The sequence below is a fragment of the Gallus gallus genome, chromosome 7, assembly GCF_016699485.2.
Source record: "Gallus gallus isolate bGalGal1 chromosome 7, bGalGal1.mat.broiler.GRCg7b, whole genome shotgun sequence".
In the NCBI taxonomy this organism is placed as follows: domain Eukaryota; kingdom Metazoa; phylum Chordata; class Aves; order Galliformes; family Phasianidae; genus Gallus; species Gallus gallus.
In genome coordinates, this window is record NC_052538.1 from 4,548,419 (window position 1) to 4,570,788 (window position 22,370).

Below are 22,370 nucleotides of genomic sequence, written 5' to 3' on the forward strand. Positions count from 1 at the left end.
GAAGAGGCTGACCCCCGCCTCACTGCAACCTCCTTTCAGGGAGCTGTAGAGAGCCATAAGGTCTCCCCTGAGCCTCCTCTTCTCCAGACTGAACAATGCCAGTTCCCTCAGTTTCTCCTCTTGTGCTCCGTGTTGCTTGATGAGATCAGAGAAAGAAACCCAACCAGACCAAGTCTTTCTCACTTTCCAGCCCAAAACATTTGTGTATCATCCACTGTCTTCCTCTAGTAGGGCAGGCTTTGCATTCTTGTGCTCAGGGACAAATCTTGCAGGAGAAACCCACCTTCCCTTTGACCCCTGCTCCTCACCACCCCACCCCCAGTGCCCTGGGAGAGGGCAGGAACCCAGTGTGCTCACACCACACATCTGCTTGCCAGGCATTTCGCTTCATTGACGGAATCCTCCAGCACTTCTTACTGAAGACGGGAAGTGTTTTGCAGGCTGGAGGTGACTTTAGGTCTGCTCGCCTCCAGCTTGCCAGTGACTCATCTGTCTGCAGCTGATAGGACGTCGTCTGATATTTTTTCTCCAAACTGCAGACAGCGTTACGTGCTGATGCACTGAAAGGGCCCACTTCTGTTTTGACTGTTGTCATGTTGGCTCGCAGAGCGTAAGGTATGTGTCACTTTTTGGGGTTAACCATTCTCATTCAGCAAATTTTATTAATAGCCCCGGTGCTTATGAATGAAAAAAAACGCAGCTTGTTGAAGTTGGAAGGAGTAGGAGGGAGCTTCTTGTTTTTTTTTTCCATCTGCTGTAGATTTTGAAGGCTTTCCGTAGAAGGAGACACTAATGAGAAGGCTGAGCTCCATGTAGTGTGAATGGAGCCTCAGCGGTTTGCACCAGATCTGAATCCGGCCCCGTTACGTTACAGAATGCGTTGAGGCTTGTGAATGAAGCCAGCTGTACATTAACACCTGAAGCATCCAGCAGCAATGTCAGGAGCTGAGCAGCAGGAACTTAAAGGCTGGGAATTTTCTACTTTTTGCTAATGACAAAAAAAAAAAAAGAAGAAAAAAAAAAGAATAAAAATCAGGGGATTGCATTAAAATCATAAAGAAAGATGAGCAAAGAGATACAGGTAGCATAGAAATTAGGCACTAAATCAATCTGAGTCACCTGCAGATAAATCCCTGGCCACATCCAACCCAAGCTATACCAGATATATCTAACAAAAAGAACGTTTATCATAAATGCATCTGCAGGTCTTTTGCTTTTAACTGAATTTCTTTACATGGGCTGGCCTGCCTGTGGTATTCTTCCTTTGCTTTTGGAACAGAACTAAGCTGCAGAGGAGTTAATGTAGCTGGCATTTCCAAAAGGACCCACAAGCTCAAGAACAATGCATCTTTCAGATGAATCTTTTATCTTGTCTTTCAAAGTTGGCCATGTCTTGTGTCCCCCATTGCTGATTTGGGGCATTTAACCCAAAGTAGGGCATCTCTTCAGAAATGATGAGATTGGAAGGGAGAGGATCTGAACAGGACTGATCTGTCCCTGTCTCTAAGGAAACTTGTGGAAGAGATGATGTACCGGGCAGTTTGGAGGGCCTTGCAATAGGTAGTTGATCTCCAGCTGTTTTTTGTACTTTGGGACACTGGGCCTATAACAACAGCTGGAGACCGACTACCTGCGCTGTTAGGTTGGGTTTTCCCTCCTCTCCCTTTGCTGACCTGTACAAAAGCTTGCGTGGGTGATTCATCTCCCAGTGTTCACTTGGTTACTATGAAGTACACTGCAAACAGTATACATGTATGACATAACTGGTTGCGTGTGTGTTGAGATGGTTATCAAGGCAATACGTAGAATAGAAAAACAATTATTTCTCAGTGGGACTTTCAAAACACATTTCACTGAGGTGCAGTTAACAGTGCTATGAAAATGCTTGGTTTCTCTGAAAATACAGCAGGCTTATGAACAATATCAAAGAGCACACATTCTGCCAGAGCAGCATAACTCCATTCCTCTCAGCAGTGATTTTGGTTTAAAGACACTGTAGCCTTAGCCATGTTTTTTCTTGACCAAAGAGCAGCCAAAAATTCCAAAGCTTCGTCCCACCATCTTGGATGTTATATTTGAAACCTGTGTTATTTGGTAGGAAACGGTTCTTAGATCTATAAGAGGAGCTGATGTGACTTCCTGAATGCAGACGTATTGCTTGCTGTGTGCTATAGCAGGTAGCCCTGCAGCTTTTCCTGGTAGTATTCCATGCGTATCCATCTGTCTCCCATTAGCTGTTAGTGACTTGCCACCCAAGGCAGCATGCTGTAAGATTTATCTCTAGGTGAGAGCTAGGAAATTGAAGTTGGAATGGAAACAAGCTTAAAAATTTGCATTTATTTTTCAGGTTTGTAATCAGTGTAATGGGATACACCACATCAGGCATATATCCCACTAACTCTACTCATTGCTGGGGTTTGCCCTAGCATGGGGTTTGGAGGAGTGGGTGGAGAGAGGCCTTGTTTGGCTAACATTGAGCTCCTGTTAATGGTTACCCAAAGACAAACTTCCTCCTGCTCAGTGGGACTCAGTGGCTCTGTATCCCGCTTGTGTTGGAAACGAGGTGACCTTTTATGCTTTGGCAGCTTCCAGCTTGCTGCAAGCACAGGTTACAACCCCTTGGAGTTCCTCAGCTCCTACCATGCTGATTTGATGTTCCAGAAGGCCCCGAGATGAGGGATTTCCATACTAGCAGAGTGTGTGGATGTTCTCTAAGCTTCATTCCACATCCCAGCACTTCTGCCCAAGCAGAGATGCAGGGTCCCGCACTGCAGCACAGTGGTTTTACATTAATTATAACTTCTGACATTAGAGAAATGATCTATAAAAGCAGAATAAAAACCCCATCCAGTGAACGATCTCAGTTAAACAAACACGTAAATTCATGATAAGCCCAGTGAACTACTGAGAAACATCTACTAGGGCCCATAAATGTGCTGGCTTTCAGTTAGAGCCTTAATTACCTTTGTGCTGCTTTACTGAGTACTTTCAACCCATGCAAAGTAAATACATCAGTGCTAGATATTGCAGCAGTTCACGTGGTACAAAGCTCCATCCTTTTGGAGAGCTGGGCTGCTGGAAAAATGCATCCATTTGCCATTCCTGTATGGACAGGTTTGTATTTATAGTAGGCTTCCATTTATTCAGGAGGATCCTATAATGCCTTCAGAGCAAATCTGAGATGCAGCAAAGTGTGAACACTTCTATAGAAATTTGTGCAGTGCTACTAACTCCTGATTGCTCCCACCTCCTGCTTGGATGTCAGCTCTCTATAGTAAAATAGGAAGCAGTGCTGGTTCACCATAAACCCTAAAAGTAGTTTAAAAACTCTTTTTTTTTTTTTTTTTTTTAAATTTAGGGTGCCAGATAGTTTAAAGTTTGCCTTCATTTCCTTTTCTATTTCTTGGTGGTTTGTATCTTCAAGAAATATCAACTTTTCTGGTTTTATTGGGTTTTCTCACACCTTCCCCACTGGAGATTTAAAAATCTGAGATGTTTATGGCCTTAAATACTCTGGTTTTATTGGACATCCAAGAGGTCCACAAATGGCTCAGCCTTAGTTGGCCACTATTCTTCTCCTTGGTTTAAACAAGGCTGTTAAAGAAACAAAACCCCTAAGGACAAAGACCCCCAAAGGTCATTTATCAGACATTTGGCAGAATGAACAGGAGCTCTGCTGGGCTGAAGGAAAGATCCTTTTTCTGTAGGAAACGTGGGCAAATCTAGATCTATTCCTCCTAGAGACCAATAATTTGACATGAATTACACAGCAACTACTTAGCAAGGTTTGGAGGTGTTTTCTTTCCTTTGCCCTGAAGATGAACTTCATTTGTAGCCGGGCTGCCAAATACATTTCATTGTAAAGAAATTTGTTTTCTAAACTAGACACCCCCAGGGACTGAAATTGTGTGGAAACAGAGCTAAATCCAATTGCTTGGCTATCTGCGTTGGTTGGCTGCACCTGAACGAACACTATCGTTCCCTGCATCTTGTGTTTACTCAGCTATTTATCTGCTGGCTTGGGGCCACGTTCCTGGGAGCATGGAACTCCATCTGCTTCTGGGTGCACGCTTGGAGCCCTTGGGGGCTGCTCATGGTCTTTGCAGGTCTGGTACTAAAGAGTGTCTAGCAGTTGGTTTATACCGTTCTGTACTCGCCTGTAATCGTAGAATCACAGGATGGTTTGGGTTGGGAGGGACCTTGCAGATCATCTAGTTCCACTCCCTGCCATGGGCTGGTTGCACCCCACCAGCTCACTTTGCCCATGGCCCCATCCAACCTGGCCTTGGGCACCTCCAGGGATGGGGCACCCACAACTCCCTGGGCAGCACCATAATGATGACTGATGGAGTTCTCTGTCTAGCCTTAAGGAAATCTCACAACAACAAGATGTGGTGGTGTTGAGTGCTGTCTGATTTACTTGCAACCTAAGCATACTAAAAAATGGTTGCTATAGTGCTCAAATCCACAAAAAAAATACAGTCCAGAATGGGGAAGAAACGTTCTCTCAGCCAATCCGAGCATGAACTGAGGAATGAGTCATGTTTGATGTATTTAAAAATATATGGCCTGTACCTGTAATGTAAAACATTGCTGCAGCTCACTCTACTAATACAGTGGAAATTCCAAGTGCATTTCTCATGAAGCCTATCTGTTATGTTATCCAGTTGAGTTACTTAGAAACAGCAGTCAGTGCAGTGTTTTAACAGGGGACCATAACCACGATTTCCTTTGTGATTTCAGTGTAGGCTTGTCTTGACAATCCATGAAGGTGACGTAACCAGAAAACAGGCCATTAATCTCATCCGAAGCTTTACATTCCAGCGTGCCATAAATCAAGTTTTAAACGAGTTTCCACTGAACAAAAGCACTTTGCAAAAACTTTCGTTTTCTGGGAGGCTCTCTTTCACTGCGAGTTATTATATAATTCTTTAAGTAGCAGCTAGCTACGCCCAATGATGAATTTCTGTTTTTGCATCTCCATAAAATGCTTTGTTTAACAGATGCAGAAGCTGGCAAAAGAAAAAGAAGGGGCAATTTTGGTGTCGTGTTCTTAGGGGAAAAAAAAATGCAGCATTTATTTCTTCACAGCCCGCGGACGCGGCTGATGATAGGTTGGAACCGTGCAGAACTACCTACTGGAATGAACTGGGGAAGTGGGAATGCTCAGTAGTTGATCTGATCCTCCGAGCTCGTTTTTGTGCTCTGGCACCTCTAAAGCGGTATGAATACAAAATCAGCTGTGCTTGCAGGCTTTGTTTTTAAAAGCAGTTTCCAGCCCCAAGTCTTGCCGTGTTCCCTTGGCACGTAAGGCTTGGAAATGCTGAGTGCATGAGAGGATGTAGCAGAGATGTGTGAAAACACAGTTTTATACACCCTTGTTGGATAGAGATGCTGGAGAATGCAATATGTAGTACACAAGCAGGACATGTAGCTCTGACATGTAGCAATGCTTCTTTACCTCCTTTCGGTACCTGCCTGTGGTAGGATGCAGAGCCTCTAGGGTTACTAATGCCTGCACCAGACCTGTTGCGCTCTGCAAAGCCTCTGGGTAGAATCCTAACAACCCTTCAAGGCTCTGCAAAAGGAGCAGGAGGCCCTGAAAGGGGAGCTGGAGCAGGGAGCCATAGCCACATGTGAGCATTTTAGCTCCTTTTTCAATGATGATGACCCAGGGCAGGAGGGTAAAGCTCAATTGAAGCATTTTGACCTATTAATAAACAGCAGTGTTAGCAGCAGAGCTGAAGACACACCCAGCTGTGATGCTGGGGTGCTGTCAGACTGTCTGGAACAGTGACCTTTTCCCCCAGGTCAGCTCTAAGCAGCACAAAGAAAAGAGGAAGGAAGCCCTCCTGCGTAAGTGGCTGGACTGGGACATGCCAAGCTCTTCAGTGACCTTTCTCCGCCTGATTTCTCCTGTTCAGAAAGTACAGACAGCAGTGTTTTCCCACCTCGCAGGTGGGAAATTAACACAGCCTGAGAGATGCCCAGACAGCACCGCAGCCCAGGCAAGTGTTTTCCATTGGAACCACTGCCCAGCCCCAGTCCCGTCATGGGCTTGGCACGAGAATGGGACCTTGGCATGGCCAAAACCACTCTGTAGTTGAATGATCTGTCAATTTTGCATGGCTCAGGACACTGAATCTGTTTTATTGGAAATATTGGCAAGGTCACATTGTTTTGCCTTGAAAACAAAGAGATGGAGCAGAAAGGCTGCAGAGGAAATGTGTGTTAAAGTATAACCGTTTCCTTCAGTGTTCACGTTCCTCTCTTCATTCAAGAATGTGATCTTGAAAAACAGGTCCCAGGTCAGTCCCAGGGTGTTGGTCTCGTTAGTGGTGGCTTAGGTGGAAAGGAAGGGTATTTCCCACACACAGAGGCTCATTGGCCTGGTGATGGACAAGGTGAAGGTGTAGAAGCAAAGGAGCCCACTCTGGCCTTAGCAAAACATACAAACATGCCATTTTCCTCTGAGTGGAGCAAGGTCCCTGCTGAACTGAAAAACTGAAGCACGTGAAAGTTGGCTGTGATGTCTTTTGCAGGATGGAAATGAAAGGAAATTGGTTTCAGGATTAGATACAATCTGGGCTTGTCGATCTCTCCAGCACAGGATTAGTTCAGCTGGTCAGCAGACCAGATTTGCTGTCTCCCTTACCAGATATTGCTGCGGAATTATCTCAGGAAGCCTACATTTTCACAGTACAAAACTCACCTTCTTTGCTAGCTCTGAGACTGACAAGACTTACACCACCTTTTGTCATTCCCTTGCCTCTATTCACCGTGTTACTTTTCCTTTACTGGAATAATGCTCTCTAACAACAAGCACCTGGGAGAAGCAAACATTCGCAAACATTACATCTGTTTGTCTCTTGAGTCCTTATCAGAGCTTTCCTACTAAGGTGCTTCGCCATGCAATTTCTGCTTTCCTCTTTCTAAACTGTTTCCTGCTTTATGACCTACACACAGCACTTCTCATAGGGCCATTAGCCCACTCATATTCTCTCTCAGGCACTGTGCAGATCAGACACAATTTCTGATTTTCATCCCTCAAAGCTTCCTCCCTGAAGTCTGGACACCTAGAAATTGCTTTCTTTGTGCTTCTCTAGAAGCCATCCCTTTCCTAGCTTTCTCCATCCCAGATTCTTGCAGCAAGAAGAGGACAGACAGGACAGTGTAGCTGTGTCACATGTAACTGCTCTTGCACCATCACAGGTAGGAAGCTTGACAAGGCAGCACTGAGTCACGACCACCCAGCATTCATCTGGCTCACAAGACCTCTACCTCTGGCTTCTGGCTGGGACGAATCTGCACAGACTTAAGGAAGTATCCAGGCTTCTAGAAGCATCAAATTACCCTGGAGTGAAGGCTGGAAACTGTATTCCAACGCTGCAGTCAGGGAAATATCAGTTTCAGGTAAAGGAGATAACAGAAGGAGCTCCTTTATCTCTATTGAACATAATTACAAAGTCTAGGGTACATGTAGGTAGACGTGCCATTTTTTATCTTCAATTCAGGCTTCCTAAGGGATTTTATGTCTCCCGAGGACCTTCTTTGATTGCTTCAAGGACTCGGGGGTTGTTGCAGCCTACCAAGAATGGAAAAGATCAACTACGGCAGTGTAATGAATGAGGGCAGATCCTCTCATGCCAAATATAGAAACTTGGACTGATGGGGTTGGAAGGGACCTCTGGAGATCATCAACTCCTACCTCCCCTCTTGGGCAGGGTCAACTAGAGCAGGTGATCCATTACCATGTTCCTCACCTGAGTGTGCAATGGAGGGACACCAGGCCTTTGGCACATCATAAATCCACATAGATAGGTGGGTCCCTGTCTGTCTTGCTCCAATGAGAAAAATCCACGAAGTCTGGTATAGTGGAAAACTACCCAGGATAAACACAAGTGTCAAAAGGAACAGCGATCTCTTCTGATGCACAGCCAGGAAACCTCAGGGCTTGCAGGAAGCTATGTTGGTGATTCAGGAGGTGGTATTCTTCCCTTTGAGTCAATCCTGAACCCATGCCTAGGTATGACCACATCTGAAACGTGGCTCCTCGGACAACACTATGCCCATGAACTGTGCTGGAGGGCTGGCTCCTCACTGCATTTTTCTTGGAAAGCTCTCATCCAGGAGGAGTCAGGTCTTGACCAATGTAGCCGATGAAAGCTGGCAGAATCACAGCTAAGGCTTTGTAGCTTTGCTTGAGCAAGCAAAGGAATTTGGAGCTATTAGATCCTTAGTGAAAATCAGTATGGCTCTGGCTGAGTTGCAACTGCAAACACTCAGTCTAACACCAGCGATAGCACAACTTGCTGATTAAATGGGAGGAGAGAAGAACTGATGACATGTTCGCTTGCTATAGTTACAAAAAGGTCACTATTAGCCCCAGAATCCAAGTTAAATGCAACAAATAATAAGGTAAAGACAATGAGACAAAGCATGCAGTGTATTGATAACAGTCACTGCCTGAATAAGTTTCAACTCTGTTTCCTGATGGAGTTGAAATACATGAAGTGCTTCATGCACACAGAAGTTGATTGAATCTCCCATGTTTAGTTAAGCCAGTGATTTTGCAACAGCTTCTTCGTATATCTGTGCAAAGGAAGTTGGTTTGCTGCAACACTGTGGGCAGGATGTAGGACTGGAAATCACTTCACTTGACAAGAATTCACACCCTGGCTGGAGGGATCACATAGGAATGACTGGCTTGCAGGCTAAAATACCTTTTTACACCCTGGCACAGTCCCCATAGATCTGGGTTCAGTCTTGCTCATGACTGAAATGTGCCCACGTTTGTGCTGCTGCTTCTCTGTAACAGTAACTGTGCTGATAGAATATATCTTCATAGATGAGCCTGTGCATGTGTTTTAGGGAGAAGCAGATCTTTTAGCTGGAGAACCAATGCTTGGGAAGAGCAGCAAATGACTGAAAACAAGGCTGTGCTTGCAGTAAGACTTCAACATTTCCATACAAAGAACCCATTAAAAAGGCGTCTGACTGTGAGAGTGATAAGACCCAAGGAAACATTGAATAGCAATGTTCCATCACTTGATGCAACAATGGTAAAATGGCAAACAGCTGGGAGTCATTTTCCATAAAAGCTAATACACTGAAAAACATAGGGCTTTCTATTGGTTAATGCTTTATAAAGCTATGTGTTGATGAGGACGTAGACCAATGGATGTCAGTGGTGTGGAAGATAAATTTGTGGTTGTTTTCGTGGATAAATTTGAGATTGCAGGACCCTTAATAAATTCTGCAGCAGTAACAGCACTTAAAACTGTCTTAGTCCAGATTAACTAGAGACTTACAGGGCTCCTAAAATATGGGAGCTTGTATGAATGTCAGGTCATGTAGATGTGGCTCAAACAACACCATTGAGCTCAGTAGTGTTATCTTTTGGTAAGACTTGGCAGTGCTTTGGTCAGACACTCATCTACAGGCAGACTTGTATAGATGTGAGTAGGAGAGAGGAAAGGAGACAGGAGTTACCACCTCTGTTAAGTCCTCTTTCTGTCGTCTTGGAATCATAGAATCATAGAATCACTAAGGTTGGAAAAGACCTCTAAGGTCATCCAGTCCAACCATCTACCTATCACCAGTATTTCCCAGCTGAGTAGGGAAGTGACTTTAACCTTCATGATCAAAACCCCGTGTTCACACCTGAACAGAGTTTCCTGTAAACCATATTTGTTGGCCCCAGGCCACTCTTCAAGTACCTTACAGAGCTGATGATCCCAGGTTGAGGAGCAGGTGCATCTTCTGCAGAGTCCCAGGCTGAATGCAGAGGGGATAATCCAGCATAGACTGATTGAGTCATTTAATTTCCAGACCAGTAGTGACACGTGATGATGGTCAGAGCTGGTTCAGCTATACAAATGTGAGAGCATGCTGAAATGGGTAATAGTTTGCTCCTTTTCTGCCGACAGCTCTTAACAGAAACCATTTCTCCAGTCCCCAGATCCACCCATGAATCTTATGAGCTCAGAAATGAGGCCCGGAGCCAAACCATTCTTGGTATTGGTTTTGCAAAAGCAAACAAAAAACAAGTAATGAGGTCCATCCAGATGTTTTTAACCCATTTCTAATTATAGCATGTTTTCTTAATATGATGAATTTCTCCCGCTGCCCTGGTAGCATCACTTAGGTGGCCATCAGGAGCTGACGGTTCTGGCTGAGACAAACACCAAGGAACCCATATTTCTCCATATGTTACAAAGCAGTGCTTGTGTGGCAGGGTGGTTTCAAGCTACATGCTGTACAGTGGGTTCAGTGCTCAAACCAGTTCCTTTAAGGTTTGTGTAATGGGGTCGATATTCTCTCTGTAATTACTCTGCATGACCAATGGGTTGTGTCTAGACCAGTCTCAAGCCCACTTGGGATTCTTCACCTGCACCTGTGCAGCAGAGGGATGTGCAGCAGTAGCACCCCGGAACGGATACCTTAGGGAATAACACCTGTGATTTGGAGCCCAGAGCTGCACACCAATCTCCTGTGCTTCATGGAGCATGACTACACCATACACACGCTACGACTTTCCCACATCAGCCTACACAAAGAGCCCTGCCAGCCATAGTCCTTCTATTTCTATTCCAATAAATCAAACAGGACTGTTGTCTGGCCCTAAATTCTGGCAAGGAAAGAGAAGGAAAGATTTAAGGAGCTCATGGGTAGAGTTAATGTTAAGAATCATTTTCAGTTAAAATACATTCTCATTAGATCCAATCAAAATACCAAAACATAAAAAAAGAAATAAAAATAAAAATAAAAATCATTCACACAAATGCTTTTTTAGCTTTTTTAGCCAAATTATTATTGGCTAAAAACTTAAGGTTTCCTTGGGTCGAATGAAATTAAAAATCAAGCTAACCCAAGCATCCATTGAGCTTGTCATTTTATGCCACATGGGATAGTCCAACAAAAAGTTCTGACCATGTCTATTTTATGCTAATGACATCTGCAGCAGGCAGTAGTCAGGGTTTTTTTGGGTTTTTTTGCTCACCCTTTAATTAAAAACAAGCTTCTGGTATAATCTTTCTTTTGAGGAGACAAAGCACCTGGTCTGTGTGATGAGTTTTAGCAGAAAATCCAATTCCACCATAAGTAATCTGCAGAAATATATGGAGTTTATCAGTGTTCTGTGGAGTAATTTTGTGTTTGGTGTGTTTTGGTGTTTTGCCTCTCTTAAAAACAGCCATTTTCCCATTAACAACTATACTATAAACATTTAACTGGGTCAGCAGTGTAAGTGAAAACTCTTCTCCAATATAATTTTTCATGGCCATCCTGCTGGCAGGACTGAAACTTAATGACTCAGTGGATCTCTGTTCCTCTCTCCCAGTGGGAGCTAATCAATCCTAATGGAGTGGATGGCACTTCATGTCTCCAGTAGAGGTGGAGGAAAGAAGCTCCTTGGTTGAGGACACCATAGTTAGAAGAGTAAAAGAAACTCTGCATGGAACATGTGGCGATTCTTCAGCTGTTCTACCCTTCTATAGCTGCATCAATCCCTGCTTTACAGACACTGAAATGCCCTTGCTTTGGCATTGGCAGATGTTCTGTCTGGTAGCAGAGCTTCTGTAGACATCTAAGGAAACAGAGGGGAAGAGCTGGTGTGTTTGGCCAGAAGAGCTAACAGGAAATTGAAGTATTTGCTGGTGTATGTGCTAGGTGTTCACATCAGCTGCATGGGCAGCTCTTCAAAGCCAGCGTTCCTGGGGAGCTCTACTGTCTTTGTAGGTGGCCAACGCACAGCCAACCTACCAAACAATTACCCTAGTCTTCCCTTCTTGCACGCACTGAACAGGATTTGGGAGCACTGCCTTAGAGAAATGATAATCCTGGAGAAAGTGTGTCAACATCTAATGTTTAAGGTCCTGAGTACTGTAAGACCAACCCACACAACACGTCTACATCTCCCAAATTCTCAGTGATCCCCCAAACCTGTGTTTATGAAGTGCTCAGCTCTGCCCAGCGACACTTCCAGGCACTGGGAAGAATGAGTTGATGTTTTTCAAGACTTTGTTGTTAAGATTATTTTAGTTGTTTCTTCTTGGAGAGCCTTGTTACCTGGAGCTCAGCAGTAATCAAAAAGTGGTGCCTTGTAGTTGTTATTGCCTAACAATGCAGGAACTAATTCTTCCTGAAATGTGCTGCAGCCTATTTCTGTGATCATGCTAATGATGTATAATGGTGCCCCTGCGCTCATCTGGTTCTTTGCCTTGCTCTGACTGCATCTCTTTTGGCCATTGGCATTTTGTCACTGAAGTAACCTGTCCATCCCATTACCTCGATCCAGGCAATTGCATGGAGTCCCACCAGTATGTTGGTGTTGGAAGGCTGGGTGCTCTGCTTCCATCATTACTCTCGTCATTTCCTTATCATGGCAGCACAGAAATTCTCCCTCTCTCTGCTGTTAATGTTTGTTTCTGAAACTCACTTTTCATATGGTTGTTTCAGGGAAGACCTCTGAAAACCTAATCTTTCCCTATCTGTGATGAGCATTATGCCCTGCAGGAGTGTGGCACTAAGGGACATGGGTTAGTGATGGGTTTGGTAGGTCAGGTTGATGATCTTGAAGTTCTTTTCCAACCTAGATGACGCTGTGATTCTGTGATCTTTGCTAACTACAGGGTTTTCCTGTGCTGCCATTCACCTGCTGTCTCCATACATAATGGACTCCAAGTGGGAAGCTGCTTGGATTGATAACTTGCTGCTTATGCTTAAGCCCATCACCAGCGCAGAAGCCTAGGGAACAATTTGCTGTGTCAGACTGGTATGGATCATTGCCCTTGCTTCCTTTTTCTGCAGCATGAGCTGTAGTCTTCAGGACATACCAGCTGTCCACTAGGACACCAAAATGCCTGAGGTCTCACTCCCTTCCCATAACACAGTGGAGTTTTTGAGGGTTTTGCCTTTTCTGCTCACAGCCTTGTTTTGTTAGGTCTGTCTCATGGCTGTGGTGAGTGTGGAATGGATGTCCTGTGGGTTCTAGCTGGGCTAAGCACCTCTGGGATTTGTGGGGAATGATCTCAGTGCCCCAGCTGGGAGTCGGTGATATCCATATCCCATTCTCCAAGCACTATGAAGGGGATGAATGACTGTGCACAGCTTCTTCCATGAATAATGGCATCTGCACAAAGTAACAGCGAGAAACTCAAATCGGGGCTTGGGGTCCCAGTTTGCTAACCATGGGGATTTGCTGCGCGAGACGATGGCTTATGTTGTCACTGAGTTACAAGGACCAGCAGATGAAGCCAGCCAGCCACAGAAGCCCAAATAACAGTGGGATGACTAACGTGTCTGTAATCAGCAGGCACCGCAGCGCACTGCCATGGTTCGCTGCTGTCAGAGCCAAGGCAGCTGCATGGATGAAGTTACATCATCCCTCATGATGTCATGCCCTGCTCCACGCAAGTCTGCTCCAGAGAGGGTTCTGGAAATGCAGGAGGTGCGAAGGAACCTTTGTGTGACAAAGGTCCTCAGGAAAACCAAGCACTTGGATCTCTTCTAGGCATAGGATGTCCTCAGGAATATCACAGGGCACAGTTCCATCCGCATGGCATCTGCTTGCACAGGCAAGAACAAGGGAGTGCTGCTCTGCAGCTCTCTTCAATCCACAGCATATGGGATATGTTTTAATTCAGTGCACTCGAAGGAAGCTGAAAAGATATAAGAATCCCTGGAATTGGCTAGGTAAGCTGAGAGCATATTTTACTGGTGGATGCTGAGTAGGAGTGGCCTGGGGAGAGATTCTAATGCAGGTACTACAGAGCTTGTCCCAGTGAAAGTTATTTTCAGAAGACACCTTCAACTCCTGTGGTAACCAACCTTGCCGTACAGTTATCCTCTTTTCTATCAACAACGTGCCTGGCCTCTGCCTACTATTCATCCACTACGCCTCAATTGAATTCTCATTTCAAAAAGAACGAGCTCTTTCTCCCTTCCTTCCCCAATAAGTCCCCAAAGAGAAGTTAAATGAGTTATTCTTTCTTTAATATGAGACATCTGGTCTCTGGGATCTACAGCAAAAGCAAAGCATTGAAAAAAAAAAAAAAAAAAAGTGGGTGGAAAAGCTTCCCAGCTCTCATTACCACGTCCCACAGAAATGCCTCCCACAGAGCTGCATGAGAAAAGTGAGAGCAGGGCTGATAAACAGCCCACAGGCCAGCAAATCATCCCCTCTACCTTCTTTCTGCTTTACAGCGTGCCATGCACCTCCCCAAAACACCGTTTGCTTGGCTGAGGTGGAAACACCTGTTTGCATCTGCTGCTGAGGGTCCTTCAATGACAGTTGAGATAATTTCATACCTCTGCCATCTACTGTAGAGAACCTGCTTTAGCAGAGGGTTGGATTCAATGATCTCTAGAGGTCCCTTCCAACACCTACGATTCCGTGATTCTGAGGCACTCAGCCCATAGAAGCTACTGGGAAGTGATGGTCATTGACACAACCAGAGGTTCTGCACTGCAGAAGTTTCCCAGGGTGCAATCGTTTTTGTTTTAGCGGGAGTCAAGTTCAGAGATTTCTGCCCCAAAGGGCAAATAGTCAGCAGGCACGTGGTTGAAAGCACAAGTTGAATTCAGGCACATCACAAGATGATTTCACTTTCTGCTGGCTTTCTAAAGGATTCACTTTGTAGCTCAGATCTGCAGGAATGGATTCATCCTTACGAGAACAAAGGAGAGAGCATGACTCCCAGCCACTTGTTGATTCTACTGCATCCTGAGTTGGCTTGGCATTCATCCAGACTTGTAGTCTAAGCGAGAGCAGCCTCAGCTTTGTTTTGAATTGGTACCAAAGATGGCCAGGGATCAACTCCAGGACTTAAACCAGACGCGTATACCCCAGCCAGGTGTGAGGCCACTGAGTGTCACAACCAATTTTTTCCTATCCTAAGAGGGAACACCCAGCCCTCCTGGGTGAGGATTATTGTCACTAAATCTGTGGCAAATCTGTTTTCAGCCTGGAAGTCCAAGTACAGGATGCTGAATTTGTCTTGGAAATGTTGTTGCATGTCTCAGTGCTTAAAGGGATGTGAGTTTGTCCACAGGACTTGGTATTGAGTGGTGCAGAGCTGAAAATCTCAGCTGAGGCTCTTCTGGAAAATCTGAGGGTTACATCAGGTGGGAAATTAAATATAGCAGAGTTAAGACTGAATAGAGGTCTGAATATAAGTGAGGCTGAAAACAGATCCTCATGGCTTGGATCAGCTAATTAAAGATAAGAAAGGGATAACTCAGGAATGCCTTTTTCACTGATTTCAGGAGGTAGGATGATGAATATTCAACTCAAGATTGTTGAGCTGAATGAGGAAGATTTCTGGTGCAGACATCCTCTGTTGGACTCTAGGGACCAAGATAAGCCTCTTAGGGCCAGAAAAGTTAAGGATTATCATGCAGCAACCAGGCAATCTGAGCAGTCAGAGCACGGACAGCACAATGGGTTTGTCTGACAGAATGCAAGGCAAGTTGTTAACAGAATCAGAAGACATGGAAAGGGTTGTTTTGGTAATGTATTATTATAACATGCCCTGTAAAAGGCAGTGGTTATGACCCAGGCCTACAGCTCTTTCCAGCAGTTACAGTAGCTCGGAGGCTGAGGTAGGCTGTTGGTGAAAGAGCAACCCCATGGAGCTTTTGGGTGGAGTTTTGTGGCTTTGCAACATGTGCTTATTCATACTTTCCACTTACACAGTGGTTCCAGATCTTTGAAGATTGCTGGCTGCCTGCTAGGCCCTGTAGAGTGACCTTCAAGCCACCATCCTTCACTTGCAGATCTGTTGAAAAATGAGCAATGCTGAGGACTGGGAGAGGTTCTTTACTCAGAAATGTTTGGGAATCATTCAACTAGAGCTGGCAACCAGTAGACACCAAGAAGGGTGTACTTGCCCTTGGTTAATGACATGGTATGGAGAATTGAGACGAAGAACTATGTAGAAATCTAGGGGCCAGAAAGTCATGGTAGCAGAGGATTCACCCATTCCTGAGCTCTGAATTTCAGAACTTCTAAGATGATTAGGATATCTCACAAAATGTTTATATTGGTGGATCGGAAATAACTAGAGACCATTCTCACTATGGTGGATCTCTGTTGACTGTAATGCAATTCATGGTATTTAATAATAGAAACACGAAAACCTTGTCTACAACCAAAACCCGAACCTGAAAGCCCAGCCTGTCTGGAGGGATGCCACACTTTCCATCACATATTCAGGAGAGGGCAGAGGTAGACACAAGCTCCTCTCGCTGTTCTGGGCAGGGCTGCCAGCAGCTGGGAGTTGATGCCCTTCTCCCATGCTTGGTGCAGGCCCATGTCTTTCAGCAGAAGGGACTGGGATGCTCCTTCATAGCATGGCTCTTTTCTTTGTGCTACAAGAGGAGAAAAGGGCTGTGACTCACCATATCTTGAAATCCTGAGGGACTTTCCACCGATTTCAGCACCCGAAGTTGGAGGCAGGGCTCACCCTGCTCAAGGAGGTTGTTCCATGGAACCATTTGCTTCCCTCTCTATGACACTTCACTCGAAGTGCAATATTTCTGCTCTCTCAGAAGCCCCTAGAGAAGCTGCTTGTCTGTGGTAAGAGTTCCCCTCATGAGCTAACCACACCACCCCATAGGATAACAACTAAGATTGGAGGAAACAATGGTTGATTTCCCATGTGGTGTTTTTAGAAAACCATTATTTTTTCTTCCACGCTTCCAGCACAGATAAGAGTCTGGAGCACAGCCAAACTTTGCTTTTTCCCACTTTGTAACCATCTCCTTCCCATGAACTGGGAGCTGTTTAAGCCGCATTCAGGATCCTCTCAGATAGCAATGGCTCATCATATGGGCTCGACACAAATGTTGTTTGTAGTTGTTCCTGGGTTGCTGTAATGGAAAAATTTGGACATGACCAATGAAGTGCTCTTCATATGAGAACATGTAATATTTCCACAAAGTAGTTGGTGTCTTTCCACTCAAATGGGAAAGTCAGAAAGAAAGGAGACCAGGATCATGGCAACCACAACGATATGCCCAAAGCAAAATGTTTCTGGTAAGTATGATTCATGAGAGTGAAAACACTTCTTTTCAACCACTGGCCAGCGGAACAAGAAGAGGAAAAGAAGATAAACAGGACAGGACAACAGAACAGCATCTCCACAAAGTTTCCAGTCCTCTTGCCCAGTCTCTGAACACAAATTTCCAAATGTCTTTTCCCTCCTTTAGAGCTCATTGGCAAGGACAGTGGGTGCTTCAAAAGGATCCTTTCGTATTATATTTTCCAGGAAGGTATACTTTACAGGATTCTTCAGGATTACAGTAAAATCCAAATAAAACTGAGAATGGTAGCAGCTAAGCTTGAGTAGAGCTCTGGTAATGATATCCTAAGTGCCTTCAAGTCTGAAGAAGCATCTACCCTTTGTTTTCTATGCTGAACTACATACATACACATACATACGTGTATATGCACATATCCATCCCCACGTGAAACCTTTAAGAACCAAGTGTTTCAAGCCAGGATTAAACCAACAGTTTATGGAGCTGGTTCCTTGTTAACAAGAGCAGACATGACTCGGTGCTTCAGAGGAAAGCAAAGAAAGCCTTTCATGAACCACTTATCAGGATATTCTGTTTCAGAAGAATATTTCAGCCTGCAGTAATCAGCTTCAACCTAAAATACGTTTCAACATTCCAGAGTGCTGTTGTTGATTTTGGTGACTCTGGGTTTGGTTGTCACCTGTAACTTCTTTGTGTTCCTGCTGAGCTGCCAGGCTCATAGAATCATAGAATCGCTAAGGTTGGAAAAGACCCACAGGATCATCCAGTCCACCCATCCGCCCTTCACCAATGGTTCTCACTAAACCATGTCCCTCCACACAGCATCCAAACGCTCTTTGAACACCAACAGGCTTGGTGACTCCACCACCTCTCTGGGCAGCCCATTCCAGTGCCTGACCACCCTTTCAGAGAAGTAGTATTTCCTAACGTCCAGCCTGAACCTTCCCTGGCGCAGCTTGAAGCCATTCCCTCTAGTCCTATCACTAGTCACACAAGAGAAGAGGCCGACCCCCAGCTCACTACAACCTCCCTTCAGGTAGTTATAGAGAGCAATAAGGTCTCCCCTGAGCCTCCTCTTCTCTAGACTGAACAACCCCAGCTCCTTCAGCCGCTCTTCATAAGGCCTGTGCTCCAGACCCCTCACCAGCTTTGTTGCCCTCCTCTGGACACGCTCCAGGGCCTCGATGTCTTTCTTACAGTGAGGGGCCCAAAACTGGACACAGTACTCGAGGTGCGGCCTCACCAGTGCTGAGCACAGGGGGATAATCACTTCCCTGTTCCTGCTGGCCACACTATTTCTGATACAAGCCAGGATGCCATTGGCCTTCTTGGCCACCTGGGCATGTCCTTCAGTGGCAAGGACTAGCCATGCACAGCATGGGAAAAACGAGGCAAGGGCTGATCTGTAGATCAGTGGTGATTAGCTGCTGGAAGTGGAAGTTTTAGTATCTATTCTGTTTGCAGGCAAGATGTGAGCAGTTCACTTAGCCCACACTATTCCTCTATGGGGTATTCTCAGTGTGGAAATGTGTGCATGGGATGATGAGACTTGCTTCAACCCAGAGCTCTCAGATAAAAGTAGGATGCTGTTTTCAGGTAACTAACCTAGTGAACCCAACACCCTGCTCTGCTTCTTGGGACAGCCATACACTCCTTCGGGGTAGGGGCCCAATTCCTTTTGGAAGGTTCAAGGAACAATGACAAAAGAAAACAACTTCCCTATGAAAACCAATACAGTTGTCCCAATTAACCCCATCATGGGCATAACCAAAGAAATGTAGACTGCATTCACTTTTAATGGATTACCATCAGAAAAGAGAACGTATCAGCAGGTATGGCAGCAGATGTAACATCACAGAAGCAAGTAGTTAATAGTTGGCTGAGTGGTTAATAGTGAGTGGTATGGCAGGAGGGCAGCTCAGGTCTTCCATGGTCCCTACACCACAGAAAAACCAAAGGACAAAAAGTGTCCCTTTTACAGCACTAAGGAGTGAATTCTTGTACCTACCATTCTCACCTTGGGCATATGTCAAATGTCATCAGTCTGAGAGAAAAGATGATGCTCATATGAAATTGTTGGCATAGGACGAGGAAATGTAGGATCACCTGGGTCTGTGTGACTTCTGTAGGGAGCAGTGGGTTGGTCCTTCTGTCTCTCAGTGCCTACATCATCATCTAAGTTACGCTTTTCCTAATTTGCCCATTTGTATTTTCACAGAATTGCAGGGGTTGGAAGGGACCGCTAGAAATCATCAAGTCCAACTCTCTTCTAAAGCAGGTTCACTACAGCAGGTCACACAGATAGGCGTCCAGATGGGTCCTGAGTATATTCAGAGAAAGAGACTGCCTAGCCTCTCAGGACAGCCTGATTTTATTCTCCTCCAGGCAGTCCTTTTGCCTCTTTATAGTTATTTCTTTTCCCTTTTGGGTATAAATGTGACTCCATACTCAAGAGTATTTGCACCAACCTTTTCTCATTAATGTCCAGTCAGCTGATGTAGTGATGATAAAATCTGTAAATAAACAGCAATTTTTACTAGGAACATTTTTAATGATCAATAATACAATCGATCAATTGACAATACAATTGACAATAAAACAATAATAAAAGTTTTCCTTGTAGCTGGTAGAACTTTCAATACCGACAACTCAAGTTTAATTTCCTTTTGGAGGAATATCTCCCAGCATCCCATGGAGTGTGGCAAGTTTCAAAAACATCTATATCTTTGAGGAACTGGAAAGATTACAATACGCCGTGCTTGTTGCTCATTGCCTTGTGGCAACGTGAGAAACTTTAAATTGTGGTGAAATGTGCTAATTCATCCGTAGTACAGCCCCGAAGATGTTGAAACCATCCTTTGCTGCTGCTGTAATGTTGTGCTGTTGATCCGCCAGGAAGCTCTTGTTTACAACCTCAGCAATTTATATTGCACTTATGCAAGAGCGGTGCATCATATTGTCTCATTCCTGCCTCGCATATCTCATTTGTTGTTCTTAACTCACATTGCTCAAGCTTCAAGCTCATTTGCTTCAGCAATGAAAGTTGCTTAGATGAAGAAATACCAGGAACAATACAATCAAATTACAGCTCGTTCCTGGGAAAAAAAAAAAACAAAAACAAGCAACACGCCAAAACATCAAGAAAAGGACCCACAGTGTGAAGGAAAAGGGAAGTGGGGAACATCCAGACCAACTCTGTGACCCTTAAAATGGAGAAAGCAGAATTACCACATTCTCCATAGAGAAAATGAAAGTTATAAAGAAGGAATTCTTTCTGCATTCAGAGATTACAAGAGATTATGGTGTTATCAGTAGGAGATAACTGGTATCATCAAGGGATTTGTAGGAATTAATTGCGTTTAAGCAAGTTATGGCTATTGGGAGTTGCAGGGATCATTCTTGGGAGACTTTCCCACCATGAGTCTTGGTATGCTTTTTTTACATTTCCCTGCTGACAGTTTGGGCATCACCATGTTGGATTCAGCCTCGACAGCATCTCTACCACAGCCCAGGTATATCCATAAGGACATTTTAAAGGAGCTAGATTCAAACTGATAGCTGTAGTATCAGCCCCACCGCTGTGATGCTGAGTTTCAGAGTAAGTTTCCTGGACCACAATTGGCTGAAGGGTAGCAAGCTGTCAAAGTGAACTTGATGCAGGAGATGCCCCATCCCTGAAGGCATTCAGGGCCAGGCTGGATGTGGCTCTGGGCAGCCTGGTTTGGTGGTTGGCGACCCTGCACATAGCAGGGGAGTTGAAACCAGATGATCATTGTGGTCCTTTTCAACCCAGGCCATTCTAGGATTCTATGATTCTATGATTCTGTGATGCAGCTCAGACATTGCACAGTGAGTGGCTGTGTTATGACAAAATGGTATTTCCCCAGGTGGTTAGAAGGAGTACACACATTACAGGATGTAAGTTTACAGAAGGTAGAGAAGAAGATTGGGCACTCAGCACATAGCATGCCAATGTGAGAGCTGAACAGTTCAGCTTGACATGGGCCATAGCTCTCCAATTTGGAGACTGCTCACATTCCCGTAGGGCCTGACCTTCCAGTTAGGATGTCCATGGTGGTGGATGGTAATGGGCTGCTCTTTGTAAGCCTTCCTCTTATCATGTGCAGGCCAGCAGGAAGCAGAGCCTTGCTGCTCACATTTCAGCAAGCTTTGCAGCAGCTCAGGGAAGGACTGGCTCTTCTCAAGTTGCTCATGCGCATTTTTTCCACATCAAAAAGCCTCCATCTTCACTGTTTGCACCAGGAGATGCACACCATGCTTTTTCCCTACTCTGGTGTCTCCTCGACTAAGCTCAGAAAGGACAATAAGGGGGAATATCAGGTTTTCTTTCAGAGGCAGATTACATCTCAATGTGCGTTCACGGATGATCTCCGCAGCAAGCATCAAAATGTGGCTTTTGGGCTGTGGGTTTGTTTTCCTTGAGGGACTGCTTACTCAGTGCATCTGATAACGTGAAACGCAACTTGAAAGAGAACAGCATGTAAAGAACAGCATGTTACCCCATCTCTAGCTTTGGCCTGAAATATGCATACATAGAGACATTTTTGTCCAGTGAACTGTGACATCCTGACTTCATCCTAACTCTTGCTCTTGGTACAGAACACCGACTTGCTGCCCTAAACAAAGCCTGCCTTGCAAAAGAAGGAGACACCAAAGCTCTCAGTTGCATCTGAATTATGAAGTGTTAGAACTCTTTCCCAAAGCAAGTCTTCAAAGCCCTGAGCTGATCAGATAAACATTTCACAAACATTTCTGCTGGGGTTGCAAAATCCTTTCTCTCCGGAGGGCCTCAGCCTAGGGGAACGAATAAGGACAGCAGATGATGCTGAGATGCGTCTGCTGCATTTCCTGGTTGTGGGTGACAAAAAAGAAAGGATTCCCTCCTTTCTTCTCTCAAAATTAATGCTGATCTGACACAACGTTTTCTTTTTCCTCCCCCCAAATCTACTGAGATACAGCTGGAAACCTGGAGGGGCTATAAAAGCAGAAGCCTCCATTATCTCCCGGCAAGCGTAGCTATGGACACATGGGAATCACAGCTTCCTTTGAGAGGAAATGTGTGCTAAAAAAAGGAGAAATAATAACCAAATAGTCTGTTATGTTTAGGGGGAAAAAAATGAGGTAAATAAAAATATTATCCTCTTGCAAAATCATTACCACATCAAGTATCGATCCAAGAAAAAGAGCCCTCTGACTGCTGTAAAATCACACTCACAGCTACGTATCTAGCAGAGGTCTTGTCCAAAAGTTACTTCACAAGCTGGCACATCACCAGGCCTTGCAAGAGGGCATCACGGTGTCATACA

The 22,370-nt window shown here is 44.8% G+C and overlaps 1 long non-coding RNA gene across 1 annotated transcript in view; it reads left to right on the forward strand.

The window, feature by feature from the left end:
• Nucleotides 1-357: 357 nt before the first annotated feature.
• Nucleotides 358-22,370, forward strand: part of LOC124418106 — a 28,986-nt gene continuing 6,973 nt past the window's right edge. The window contains exon 1 of the long non-coding RNA XR_006939835.1: nucleotides 358-615. This is a non-coding gene — a long non-coding RNA (uncharacterized LOC124418106). The remainder of the gene's footprint in view (nucleotides 616-22,370) is intronic.